General features: G+C 39.8%; 2 non-coding genes across 2 annotated transcripts; both read left to right on the top strand.

Annotated features, from left to right (window-relative positions):
- The first annotated feature begins 706 nt into the window (after positions 1 to 706).
- Positions 707 to 778, top strand: Trnac-gca (transfer RNA cysteine (anticodon GCA)). Its single transcript has one exon. It is a non-coding gene; the product is annotated as a tRNA-Cys (tRNA).
- An 11,035-nt stretch (positions 779 to 11,813) lies between these two features.
- Positions 11,814 to 11,885, top strand: Trnac-gca (transfer RNA cysteine (anticodon GCA)). The gene has a single exon. It is a non-coding gene; the product is annotated as a tRNA-Cys (tRNA).
- Positions 11,886 to 14,503: the final 2,618 nt, after the last annotated feature.

Here is a 14,503-nt window from a genome sequence, read left to right as displayed (position 1 = left end):
AGAATGGAGCCAGAAAAATGGTGCCATGCAAATCTGTGGCAGAGAGACCTCAACTATCACCCTCTGTTAATGAACAAAGGTATATATTATGTCGTTATGCTCTTTTATTTTCTTTTTTAAAAATAATTGGGGAGTATGTGTCAGGGGTAGAGCATTTGACTGCATGTACCTTGTTCAAATCCAGGTGCAGCTGCAGTATCTCCTTCAACTATCCTGATTTAGCAGTCTCCTATTAGAAAGGTTTTTGGTCATCTTCCCCACTCTCCAGAGTCTGTGATGGCTTCTCCAGTGTGCCTCCTGAGCATATTGAGGAGGTATGGTCACCCCTTTCTACAGTTTATCACCTCTGTGGCTATAGCTTGTGCTCACCTGAAGCTTGGAGATATTTCTGTGCCTCTGAACCGGCAAGGGCACTATCCAATCCCTGGGCTCCTGGGCTCAGCCAAATATTTTTCTGATTAGATCAACATGGAATCATGAGAGTTTAACGGGGCTGGAGAAAGAATCCCTTGCCAATGTTCATCCTAGCATCCAATAATTCTAATTGGCAGGAAAATGGTATTGGTATTTACACTTGTATTTTAAATGACTTTCAGGTTATAATGCATGTGAAGGTGTAACACTAGCAAGTACACATATGAAGGTGGTAAAATCCAGGGTGTGGCCAGGCAGCTTTAGAGTGCTTATTAGACATATATAAGCAGTAGGGGGTATAGCTCAGGGGTAGAGCATTTGACTGCAGATCAAGAGGTCCCTGGTTCAAATCCAGGTGCCCCCTCCTTTTGAACACAATGAAGAACTCAATGAAAATTGTTGGTAAATGGACTGAAATACAGAACATCATGTTAGGTAAAATAAGCCAGACTCAGAAAAATCAAGGAATGTTTCCTTTCCTATGTGGAAAGAAGGTGTGTAAATATCAAATATTATAAGGTTAAATGGAAGATCAGTGGAGTAGATGAAGGAAACAGAGGGAGACAGAATGGATGGGAAATAGGAAATGAATTTAACAAAATCACGTTTTATATATATATATATAAAATAGCACAGAGAATTTCATCTTTATGAATATGTAGAAAGCATCAATGAAAAATAAGTGAGTGAAAAGAAGATCAATAGAGTGGTAACAGGAGTATAAAGGAGGGTAAGAAGAGGGGATGAAATTCAAACCAAATTCCATACATGTTTTATTTCATCAAAATGAACCCAACTTATGTAAAACTTTAATACACTAATAAAAAATAACAGAAAAAAATTTTTCCCAAAGAGGGGTAGAGTTGACATTTGTGGGGAAAGAAAAAAAGAAAAGAAAAAAATAACCCAAATTGTTTTTCCTAGCAGCCATAAGAAATTCCAGAAAACCCCAGGCAGTATTTGATTCTTCAAGACTGCTAAATTATGATGGAAATTTAATTTACAGCTTCTCAGGTGTGATAACTTTGGGATCTGATCTGGAAAGTGAGATCCCAAGAATTGTCATAGGATTTGTAGAACCTGCAGTATTCCTAACCAGAAGAGCTCCAAGCCTTTCTCTGCCATCTGAAGGCCCTCCTGCTCTTCCACTGAGCTGAGCCTGTTCCTCTCTTGCTTCTCCTCTTATCTCAGACCTATTGCCTTTTTCTGTTGATCATTAATATGAGAAAATTCCAGCATGCCAACTACTGAGTCACACCTTGCAGGTGGAGATTTAAATGCCAAAATAATCACTAGACTATGCTTATTCATAACACTAAAAATCGGGGGAATGTATGTAGAAATGAATTCATGATAGCCATGGACCAAGGAGAGAAAAAAGTAATGTTAAACTCTATGGAGTTCCTTATTGTTTTGAATTATGGATTCAGTGTTCTACCTGGAAAAGAGGGGGATTAGTTTTATTTTTGGCTCAACATGTTGGTTCAAACTGGAAATCAAAATATTTCAAAAACTGGTGGAAGCAAGATGCCAGAATATCCTTGAAAACTAAATCTAGATGGGAAAAGTGGAGTACACTATAAGTGACTTGTCCACACCTCTGCCTCCTACACAATGGTTAGATGACAACCCCTTCAATTCAACCTCAAGAAATACAGCCTTTGCTTGAGGATTACTTTTTTTTTTTTAATTATTTTTTAGTTGTAGTTGGGTACAATATCTTTATTTTGTTTACTTATTTTTATATGGTGCTGAGAATCGAACCCAGGGCCTCTCACGTGCTAGGCAAGTGCACTACCACTGAGCCACAACCCCAGCCCCTTGAGGATTACTTTTTGAGAACCATTTTATTTGCATATCTTTATGGACCTATGAGTGATGCCATAGCTAAAATGTGTTCCCTAATTAGATTTGAGGATGAAAGTTTCTTAGAGAGTGGAAGAGGCTAAAAATTTCTCTTGGTCACCCCATTCCAGGCATCTTAATAGCCCACAGAAATACTATTGATGCAGACAGTTAGTGCATGTGGAGTTCTGAGCACTCACACCGAGTAGGTACTGATGGTTCATTTTCTCATTCTTAGAAACAACTACTGCAATGGCTCACCATGTGCATACAACTTTGCACACTTGCACAAGATAAACCAAATGCACACTTTAAAGTCTCTGCTCTCAGGTAACCTTCCAGAAAAGACATATCAATTACAACACATCCCACCATCCCTGTACAAAGTGCCCATCACCTTTTGAAATAATCATATATATTCCCTGCATGTATGGTTATGTCACAATGAGAGAGGTTTCAAGATGGTGGAAGAGATGAGGTTGCTTTCCTGGTTGCACCATGGTATGAATACAAGAAAGCAGATAGGCATCTTCTCAGCATGGTAGGTTGAATAAAAAGGGACTGTAGTGGAAATTAGTACTTGTCATTCAAGGGTCTCAGGAAGTTGGATATTACAAAATAAAGAAGAAATCCCACCCCCATTGATCCCATCTGCTGCCAGCAGTGCCAATCACAACAGTCCACCCACATGCAAAGTGGAGGAATAAGGAAATTAAAGGAACCCATATTTTTAGGGCATTTGTGACATGTCAGGATATTGAGAGATCCTAGATCAAAGACACTGCCATACTAACAAAACTATGAGCTACATAATGTCCTTGTGCCAGAAAGAAGCTGCATCTCTCCCTTACTGCTTGAGGAGGACAAAGGAACCATTTTGTAGCCCTGGTGTGGGGCTGGCAGCTTTGCAAACCACATCTGGGCTCAAAATACAGGCCTGGCAAATGCACACTGCATGACACAGAGCGTGCCTAAGTGACCAGGCGAAAATCATACACGAATAAGGGTTTACACAGGGGAATAGAGGTCATAAAAAACTCAACCTGCTCCCACTCCCCTTGAGTCTGGTGGCTTACAGGACAGGGTGCCCAGCTGGGAGTTTTTAAGGGCAGGGACAGGAGATACAAATCAAAGTAATGCACAGTCTTTTCAATGAAATAATATCAGTAAGTATTCCAAACTTAAAGAATGAAATGGAAAATCAAATACAGGACACCAAATGCACAAAATTACAAAGACCCACACCAAGCCACATTATGAAAATGCCTAACATACAGAATAAGGAGAAAATTTTAAAGGCTGTCAAGCAAACTGACAGGGCCCACTTAGAGGGAAAACAAACTGGATCTCAGCTGATTTCTCAAACCAGACCCTCAAAGCTAGGAGGTCTTGGAATAGTATATACCAAACTCTGAAGAAAATGGATTCCAATGAAAAATACTATACTCAGAAAAATTAAGCTTCAGAACTGACAATGAAATTAAAATCTTCCATGACAAAAAAGTTTAAAAAATTCACAATTAGAAAGCCTGCACTACAAAACATACTCAATAAAATATTTTATAAAGAAGAAATGAGAAATGAAATATCTTATTAAAAAGTGTAAACCAGCAAAGAGAGGAACTACCCTAGAAGAATAGTCAGTCACAGGAGAAACCAATTCAAATTGAAAACCAGAAATGATGGGAATAATAAATTATTTCTCATTTCTCAATAATAGCACTAAATGAAAATGGCCTAAACTCATTGATCTAAAGACATAGATTTGCAGACTAGATTACAAAACAAGAACCAACAATATGATGTCTGCCAGAGACTCACCTCAAAGGCAAAGGCATCCACAGACTGAAGGTAGAAGGATGAGAAAAGACATATCATTCATCTGGATCTTGTAAACAAGTAGGGGTTTCTATCCTCCTATCAGACAAAGTGATCTCCAAGCCAAAGTGAATCAGAAAGGACAAAAAAGGGCATTTCATACTGCCTGAAAGGTACCTGAAATTATACTACAGAGCTGTAGTAACAAAAATGGCATGATTTTGGCACCAAAACAGACATGAAGACCAATGGTACAGGATAGAAGGCACAGAGACAAACCACATAAATACAATTATCTCATACTAGACAAAAGAGCCATAAACCTACATTGGAGAAAGATAGCCTCTTCAACAAATGGTGCTGGGACAACTGGAAATCCATATGTAGCAGAATGAAATGAAACCCCCCTCTCTCACCCTGCACAAAACTTAACTCAAAGTGGACAAGAACCTAGGCATTAGAACAGAGATCCTGTACCTACTAGAAGAAAAAGTAGGCCCAACTCTCCATCATGTCAGCTTAGGAACCAACTTCCTAAACAAGAGTCCTAAAGCACAAGAAGTAAAATCACAAATCAATAAATGAGATGGTATCAAACTAAAAATCTTCTTCATAGGAAAGCAAACAATCAAGAACTTGAAGAGAGAGCTACAGGATGGGGAAAATCTTTGCCACCTACACCTCAGGTAGAGCATTAATCTCCAGGATATATAAAAATCTCAAGAAACTTAACACCAAATAATCCATTAAACCAATCAATAAATGGGCAAAAGAACTGAACCAGCACTTCACAGAAGAAGAAATACAAATGGTGAAAAAATATATGAAAAATGTTCAACATATCTAGCTATTAGAGAAATGCAAATTAAAACTACCCTGAGATTTCATCTCACTGAGTCAAAAGGGGAATTATCAAGAATACAAGTGACAATAAAAAATTCAGTTGATGAGGATGTGGGAAATAGGTACACTCATACATTGCTGGTGGGACTGCAAATTAACGCAACACCTTAGGAAAGCAGTATGGAGACTCCTCAGAAAACGTGGAATGAGATCACCACTTGACCCAGCTATTCCCATCTCTGGTCTCTACCCACAGGACTTAAAATCAGCATACTACAGTGACTGTTTATAGTAATTCACATGAATGTTTATAGTAGCTCAATTCACAATCACTAAGCTATGCAACCAACCTAAGTGCCCCTCAATAGATGAATGGATAAAGAAAACGTGACATATGTACACAATGTAATATTACTCAACTGTAAGAAAGAATGACTATGACTTTTGCTGGTAAATGGATGGATCTGGAGATATCATGTTAAGTGAAATAAGCCAATCCCAAGAAACCACAGGTCAAATGTTCTCTCTGATATGCAGATGCTAACACACAGCAAGGCAGGGAAAATAGAAGTTTAGTGGGTTAGATAAAGGGGAATGGAGGAAAGGGAGAGGCGATAGAAATAGGAAAGACAGTAGGATGAATTGAACATAACTTTCCTATGTTCATATAAGAATCCACCAGAGTTTTTCATATAAGAATCCTCATCATGTACAACCACAAGAAGGGAATCATAATTAGAATAATTTACACTTGATGTATGCCTAATATAAAAATACACTCATGAGTTTTTTTTTTGAGAGATGTATAGACAAAGCATTAGCAACCTTTACTAAAAGACATTGAGACTGTGTAAAGTAAAAAGATCTCTTGGCCTCTAATATTCCACATATGGGAAGCAAGCTGAGAAGACTGCTCATATAATGGCCACTGACTTTGTCATAAACTACAAAGGAGAATGATGGAAAGTGCTGGTTCTGAAAAGGTGAAGCCAGGCAAGTTCTTATGCAGAAGGTCTGAATTGGAGTCAGTCCCAGGTAACAGAATCAGGGCCTAATCAGGGAACCTTCCCTAATCCTGAGTGGCTATTGGTGGCACCACTGAGTTTTGGAGTGGTTATTTATGAATTATCATGGTAATATGCTGGAAAATATTGAAATTGGTATCTAGAAGGGTGTTCCAGCTGTAACATCAGATTATAAAATATGATACACCCTCTTTTTACAGTAATTTGAATTTCTCTGTTGTTGTTGTACTTCCAGTTTTTCCAATCTTCACGCTGGATTTTTATTGAAGAAAGTTTGGTTTTGTATTTGCATTGTGTATGGGATTTGCAATGAACAAAAATATTGTCTTTTAAGCTCACAGATCTCTGATACAGAGATCTGTGAGAGCTGATACAGAGGGTCACCTAGAATCAATGTACATCATTAAGACTTTGATTTGTCTAGGGCTGGGAATATAGCTCAGCTGATAGAGTGCTTGTCTTGCATGCACAAGGCCGGGGTTCAATCCCTAGGAACACAAAAGAAAGAAAAAAGAATCTAGATTTGTCTCATTGGATAAATTTGTTTATGTACTGGTTGTCGAAGTGGCTGATATGTTGTAGAAGTGGCTAGGACCCAGCATCCCTCCTTCTTATATTTCTCAACTTCTGAGTGAAAAGAGAGGGAAGAATTCCATTTACTGAGGGAATTGAGAATGTGCATACAGTCAGACTGGGTAGGAAAGAGCCTGAAGACAAGTAAGAGTCCTCTGGGAACTGGACGCTGACCTCCTGGCCTGAAGCAGGGTCTCTCGTCAGGCTGTGGTGCACGTGCAGTTTCCATCAGGGAGGAAGGAATAGCACTCACAGTGCACCATGGAGTCCTTGGGCGTGGGAACAGGTGACACATGCTAAGGGGAACCCAGTCAGTCAAGGGGTCACAGCTCAGGGGTAGAGCATTTGACTGCACAAGAGGTCCCTGTGCAATTCCAGGTGTCACCTACTGATATATTTATAGATTTTTTATTGGCAAACCTACACTGGTATTTTCTCTGGTAAGTGTTCTCCCAGCCATTCACCCTCAGCATCACCCTTCTAAATTTTGTGTCCGTTGTCTCTGGTGCCATTATTACCTGGCAGAAGGAGGACTCCTGTGGTCAGTGATCTGTGTGTTTTTCTGAAGATCTTCCTTAGTTGCTCTGTAAAGTTGGCATTGAAAGGAAAGTGATCATGTGTCTCGGAGTGACCAAGAGATCTTTCTTGCAGCAGCTTGCTTCTTGCAGAAACAAGATCTTTCTTGTCTGATTAACAGGGAAAGAAGTGAGAAAGAGAGAAAGCAAGAGAGACCAGGAAAAGAGAGAAGAAAGAGAGAAAAAGAGAACTAAATGAGAGAGAGAGAGAGAGAGAAAGAGAGAGAGAAAGAGAGAGAGAGAGAGAGAGAGAGAGAGAGAGAGAGAGAGAGAGAAGAGAGAAGAGAGAAGAGAGACAGAGGGGAGAGGGAGGGTTTTTATAGCCAAAATCTAATAAGGTCTTTGGGTCTGCAGCCTGCCGTGTTGGCGTCCAATGATTGAATCATACAGTAGTTGCTAAGGATTTCATCTTCTGCCTTCAGTCGTACTGGGCAGGGGCTAGATGTGGGTTTTCGTTGCACCAACAGGTGGGGGTCGAGTGTTCAGCTTGAGTGGGGTTGAGTGTTCACATTTGAGGCAAACAGGCGATAAGGAACCAGACAGGTGAGGGTCGAGAATTTAGCCCACCCTGCAGCTAACATTTGTTCAGCCAGCTCCACAACTAACATTCCTCCCTTTTTGTTTTTCTAAGTGGCATGGGGATGGTGCAATTCCATCTGACTACATCCTGCTGAGAAGGGGTCAGTATGGGGCCTGCCTGGGAGAGCGGGGGAATGTTTGGGGGACAGGCTTGGGAATACCAGGGTAGCTAGAGATAACATCCAGTTGCTACAGACAGTTATCTTGGAAGGGGCAATGTCCATAAAGGTTCCTTGAAGCCATAACTTGTCAGTGACATCAAACCATTCCTGATGGAGGAGATCCTTGGTATTAGCCATTAGTCCTTTCACAGGGTCTCAAGAAAATATCAAAAGTGGCTTGGTTGAATCCAGTAATGTTAAGGGTGACTGCCTGATGGCAGCCAATGGAAGGGCAATCACCTTGACCCATCACCTGAGAGTGGGTGGTGCCAACCTGGTGTCATGTTGCTTGGATGTAGAATTGCCATCTGAAATGGGATGGAAGCTTGAAAAGAATTAACAATAGGTACAAAAAGCAGAGGGTTGGTGAGAAATCTTGAGTTTGATGGGCTCCAATGTCATGGAAGTCCAGAACTGGACATTTGGAACAGGTGCCTGTTTTAAGGTGGGAGACATGGTACCAGGTACTGCTTTATAAAACACAAATTGTCATATCTGTAAGAACAAAATAATTATTTGGAGATGTACAAAGTGTAATCCTCAAGCTCTGACACATATGCATTCTATCAAAGTATATAATCATCACCAAAGAACTATCAAGGAAACTATACTACAAACCCACATGGAAATACATTGAAAAATTCACATCAGCCTGATATCCTACAATACTAGGGCAAGAAAAAGTTGGCCATAAAAAGCCCCACACATAACAAAGGAAGAAATCCATCTCAACATATGCATGAAACCTAACTCAGAAACATGAAATATGAAATTAAAAAAGTAAAAATGTCACACATGACAGCAGAATGCATTTCATTCATAGTACACATATAGAACACAATTTTAATGTTCTCTGGTTTTATACAAAGTAGAGTTACAAATAAATTTTTTTAAAAGGTAAAAAGGTATCATGTTGCCTCCAAATGTTCATAATTCACCAACAACTGACTCCAAGGATACTGAAGTGGTTGAAATATGAGATACAAAATTCAAAAGAATGTTAAAAATGATAAATGAATTCCAAGAGAACACAAAAAGTCCACTGAATGAATTAGAAATTCAGCACAGTTTGGTTTTGAAAAACCAAACAGATCTTGGAAATGAAAGACAACAAATCTAATAAAGTGTTTATTTGGAAGCCTCTGTAATAGAGTAGAATCTCAGAGCTGGAAGACAAAGTGGACAGCTTTGAAGATTCACACCATATTAAACAAAGGAAGTAAATAGCCATAACCAATACATGAGATTGATATAGATTCTCAGGTACAGGAGGCATTGAGAACCTCAAATAGACAAGATCAGAAATTAATCTCTGCATGACAAATGATAATAAAAATACCTAAATTTTAAAATGCTCAAGAGAAAAATGTCAGGTTACACTTAGAGATAGGCCATCAGAATTATTTCTGATTTCTTGGTACCAACTATAAATCCCAGGAGGGCTTGAAATGATGTGTTGCAAACACTGAAAGAAAATAACTGTCCACCAAGATTGCTGGAGCCAACAAAGCTATCCTTTAGAATCAAGAGGAAATTAAAACATTCCAAGATAAGCAGAAACTATAAGAATCCATAACCACTAAGTTGGCACTATGGAAAATATTTGATAAAATACTACATAGAGAAGAAATCAAAAACAAACCTCAGAGCTTGCAAATGGTCAAGTCTCATTTGTTAATCAAAATGCACCAAACTCTGCATCACAAATTATGTATCTTCTCTCATATGTGATAGATACAGAGGGAAAAGGAAAAGAAAGTTGGGGGGATGTCAAGACAATTGAAGGGAGATCAGTAGAGTACAGGAAAGCTACCAGGGGAGGAAGAGGAGGATGGAAGGGGGAAATACTGGAGAAAGATATTGGTCAAATTATATTGTTATATTTTGTGCATGTATGAATATTTAACATCCAATGCTACCATTATGTACAATTAAATTGCACAATTCAAATATATGGTAGGAAAGACAGACTGTGGCTTTGGGAAACAGTATGGATCTTGAGCATATTTGGAAAACTCAGATTGATTGGATGAGGCCGTGGGCCTTGGGTAGAGGTGAGTATAGTTTGCATGTGACCCTGATCCAGAACGCAGACTGTGGCACATGAGTCTCTTGGCCCAGTTGCTTGCTTATTCCCATATCTGGCCCTTTTCTAAGAAGTTTTTCAGATCTTGCATTAGAGATGGACCCTGAACTTTGGGTACTTGGGAAGTCACATGTCATGCCTAGTAGTGCCTCTTCAGCTTGGTGGTGTGGGGCCAATCTGGGATCCTGAACTCTCTGGAAAGATGTCTCCCTTCCATCTAGGACAGGAACATGACAGGAGAAGAGAGCAGAGAGTGGAGATGCAAGATGAACCCTTAAGGGCAGCAATATGCAGGGTGGTGTGAGGAAGTGGGGAGTCCTAATGGAGGGGAATAGTGAAGAAAAACTCAGGAGAGAAGGAAACTGCAAGGTTCCAGGTCTGAACAGAGATTCTGCAAAATGTTTCCCCCACAGGTGCTGAGGAGCAGGAGGAGGCTGCAAGTTGCTGGGCAGGAAGACTTCTAGAAATGCTGGGACAGGTCTCTGGGGAAGGACAGGGCCAGCTCCGGGTGAGAATGAGGTCTGTCTGTTTGAGGTCAGTCACCTCCTTCTAGTTCACTTGAATGAAGAGATATGAGATCCTGTGACCCAGTGTTAACCAGGGAGGTCTGGATAGGGACAAGTGGATAACTCAGGGCAAAGCAAATGCCTGATAGTAGGCAGCGCTGGTTCAAGATGCTGTCACCTGCTGACCCCTCTGTTCATAAGGACCACAGGTTTGCAGCTGTTGTCCTGTTCATGCTCCAGGGACTTTGGATCTCTGGACTCCCACTTCTTCACCTCTCAGAGGAATGGATCCTCTCTTTAGGCCTCCTGTGTGAGCCTTGAAGGATTGTGAAAATAGAGAGAGAGGGGAGGAAGAGGAGAGCAGAGGGCAGTTCATCCCCTGCCCAGTGCATTTGGTGAACAGAAGCCTTCATCATCAATATGGGTTCCAGTGTGACTCAGTCTCCAATCAGATGTGTTTTCTTGGTGGAGGGATGATTAATTAATGTCAGTTTTTCACTTTTACAGTATCCTAGAACACTAATAGGGTTTGGTTTTTCAGGTGATCCCCTAAATCTCCAGTTTTAAATTGGAAAATATCCAGACATGAAATTATTTGATTCTGAGTGGTGTAACCAAATCAGTGGTTTAATCATTTGATGGATTAAATTATTTGAACTGACTAGTAACTCTAGGCATTGTGGAGTAGTAAAGGATGTGGTGATTTGGGACGTGCCCTGGGGTTTGTACTTTGTCCCTGGTGCCTCACTTGTTATCTCTGATTTCTGGCTGCCACACGCCAGCATCTTTCCTGCACCACCAACTTCCCCATGATGTTCTGACTCCACTAAGGCCCAGAACACTTCAGTCTTATGATCACAGATTGCACCTCTGAAACTGGGAGCCTTATCTTCCTATAAGGTATTCTTGTCAGGTATTTTGGTCACAGTGATGAAGCGTGAAATAACATAGGTGCAGATTAAATGAGTACCTCCAAACTGTCAGAGAGTCAGAATCCCACATGGATCTGCTAGAGGCACACGTGATCCCTCCATCCCTTCTCAGAGGGTTGGGTTAGGGGTTGTCAGGAAGGAATCAAGAATGTTTGCTCCTGTCCATCCCAGGCCCCACCCTCACCTCCAGAGCATCTGCTGAGCAGCCCGCTCTATGGACTGGCTCTTCTAGTTCAGTGTGAAGGAGGTTCCTGCTGCAGACATCCATCATTTTTATGCCCTATGCTCAGCCAGGTTTTAGGGAGGAGGAACATGCTGGTTACACCTGCCTAGTCAGGGCGTGGCCTAGTAGGAAGGAAGCATATGAAGGCAGACACTAGCAAGTGCACCTCTCCAGGTGGAGAATCCAGGGTGTGGCCATCCAGGTTTCAGGTGCTTATTTCATCCATAGCAGCAGGGGGTATAGCTCAGGGGTAGAGCATTTGACTGCAGATCAAGAGGTCCCTGGTTCAAATCCAGGTGCCCCATTGTTTATGGACTATTTTGGTAGCTACCATAACCAGTACCTCTTGGGTGGGCTTTGAGTGACATTGGGAGATTTCCATTGGGGTTGATAAGAACCACTTTCAATCCTGCTTTTCAAAGCTGCATAACATGGGTCTGCAATGACATCCCCTTTATGTATAGGGCCTCTGTTCTCAACCCTACTACCCTACTATCATCATCCAAGACCCCCAAGGCCACCTTGACTTGGAGTCCCCATCCTCATTAGTACAGTGCACACACAGTAGGTCTCAGAAGTCACCTGGAGCGCCCTTCCCACTTCCCTGTGCCTCTCTTCTCTTCCACCTGCACATTCCACCTTCATCCCTTGTTCTTAGTCAAGGACAAATGGCACTTGGTTTGGTCCAGAGCTGGCCACTGTGTGATAAGATGTGTTTCTGCATTCCCAGGTCCCTATTCTCAGGTTTAGGTTGGGGGACGGCAGCAAGACTGCTAATAAGGACAAGCACCATCAGGAGGGAAGACCTGAAGGAGGCTGCAGATGTCAGGAGGGTTACTCAGTTACAGTCAGTGCTCACTGAATTTCATTGATTTAGCCTCTGATTTTAAATATTCTTGGCTTCTATTGGTTTTTGGTGTTGGTTTGTTCTTATTTTTCTAAGGTTTTGAGATGTTATGTTATATTGAGATGTTATGTTATACATTAGTTATTTGGTACCAATCTATTCTTTTAATATATAAGCACAATGCCATGGATTTTCCTCTTAGAACTGCCTTCAGACTGTCCCAAATATTTTGATATCACTATTCTCACTTCCTTCTAAATATTTTTAATTTTCCTCTGATTTCTTCTGTTATCCTTTCATCATTCAAAGTTTAAGAATTCCAAGATATTAAAAATACAAACATTATGTTTTTGACCAAAATAAAATTTAACTAGAAATAAATAACATCAAAAAACTAGAAAATCCTACAAAGATTTAGAAATTCTCTAGTGTATTCAGCAACAAAAAGTTTTCCTTCTAAACAAACTATGTGTCAAGAAAAAATTTGTAATAGGGATTAGAAAATATTATACTAATGATTATGATAAAAATACTAGATGTTGAAACTTGGCAATTGCAGGAATAGCTGTACCTGGAGGGCAACAAATAGCCTTAATCCATCTACAATAATGTAAATGGAAAAGTGAAGAATAATTAAACATTGATGTAAAAAACCATTTAAATACAATGGTAAAAATAAATTCAAAAAAGGATAAGGAACTGGTAGAAGAGATTAATTAATGAAATCATCAATTAATGCAGTAGAAAATGAATAGGATCCATATAGCTGAAGTTATTGTTTGAAATAAATAACAAAAATGATAATTCAGACAACATTAAGTATAAAAGAAAACACTGATAGTCAACATCAAAAAAGTAAAAGTTTACATGATTATATTCTCTATAGAATTAAAAATATTTTAAAGAGATTATGAGCCAATTTTGCCAATAAAACCTAATACAAGTTGGCGTAGAACATTTTTTAGAAAAATACAATATGCATGAGGAGAGAGAAATCCTTTGGTTGATTGTCCTAATTCTCTCTCCCTTCTCACTAATCCACTTTGGTTAGTTTAGGAGGACTGATCTGGCTGAATAGAAAATACAATACTTGATCTGATCCAGGTCCTAGTACATGCACTTCCTGAGCAGTTGATGGCAAAGCTCCACACTCTCCCAACTACCAATAATATGCCAAAAATATGCCCAGAAAGCTTCCACTGTTATGTGGTCCCTCCCACATCCCTGTAAGAGCAGGACATGGTATGTATCTCCTGCCAGATTTGTTAGAGTGTGTCCAAATGAGTCAAGCCCAAGAACATGTTTTCTTGAAATATAGGGAGATCCATGAGATTATAGATCTCATAATGCATTGTTCACAACTGATCCTTAATAAGTCCTATTTACATTTATAATGTAAATATAAGTAGAGCAATTGGAACACTGGAGGCACATTAGAGGTTGACTGGGGGTTGTAGGGGGCCCAGAGGAAAGAATCTTTAACCTGCATCTTGAAAGCTGAGATCTTGAGCAGTACCCAGGATCCCCCAAGACGTTTTTCCTCACCTGTTTGATCTTTGTCTTCATCCTCTGGCATAGTTTTATCATAATCAATAAAGAAGAAATAGAAATCCTAAATAATCCTATAACTCTTGAAAAAGTTAAGTTCTTGAAAATTTTTTGTCATTAAATTTTTTTTTTAAAAAATCCTCCATACATGTAATTTCAACATTTGTTTGACTGAACATTTCAGAAAGAAATGATGCAGGTCTTAGGCAAACACTTCTGAAAATAAAAACTAAATAAAATGGTACCTTCCCAAAAGATTTTATATAGCTAGTTAAACAGGCTATGAAAAATACCAAAGATTGTGTAAGAACAGAAAACAACAGACCAACCTCGCATATTAACTATGATATTAGAAACAATTTATGGACTTTGGCTGTGGCTCTCAACAACTAATCCTGGCTCAAACCTCAGGGGATCAAGAGTTTCTAGCCTTAAAGATGAGTGTACATGTCTTTCTATTGGTTACCCCATATTTTTGCCAGATATTAGTTTGAAGGAAGTAGGATGGCTGATAGAAATTGCCATTGT

The sequence above is a fragment of the Urocitellus parryii genome, chromosome 3, assembly GCF_045843805.1.
Source record: "Urocitellus parryii isolate mUroPar1 chromosome 3, mUroPar1.hap1, whole genome shotgun sequence".
NCBI classification, from domain to species: domain Eukaryota; kingdom Metazoa; phylum Chordata; class Mammalia; order Rodentia; family Sciuridae; genus Urocitellus; species Urocitellus parryii.
The sequence above is the reverse complement of the archived record's forward strand: the minus strand, read 5'-3'. Positions and strand labels throughout refer to the sequence as shown.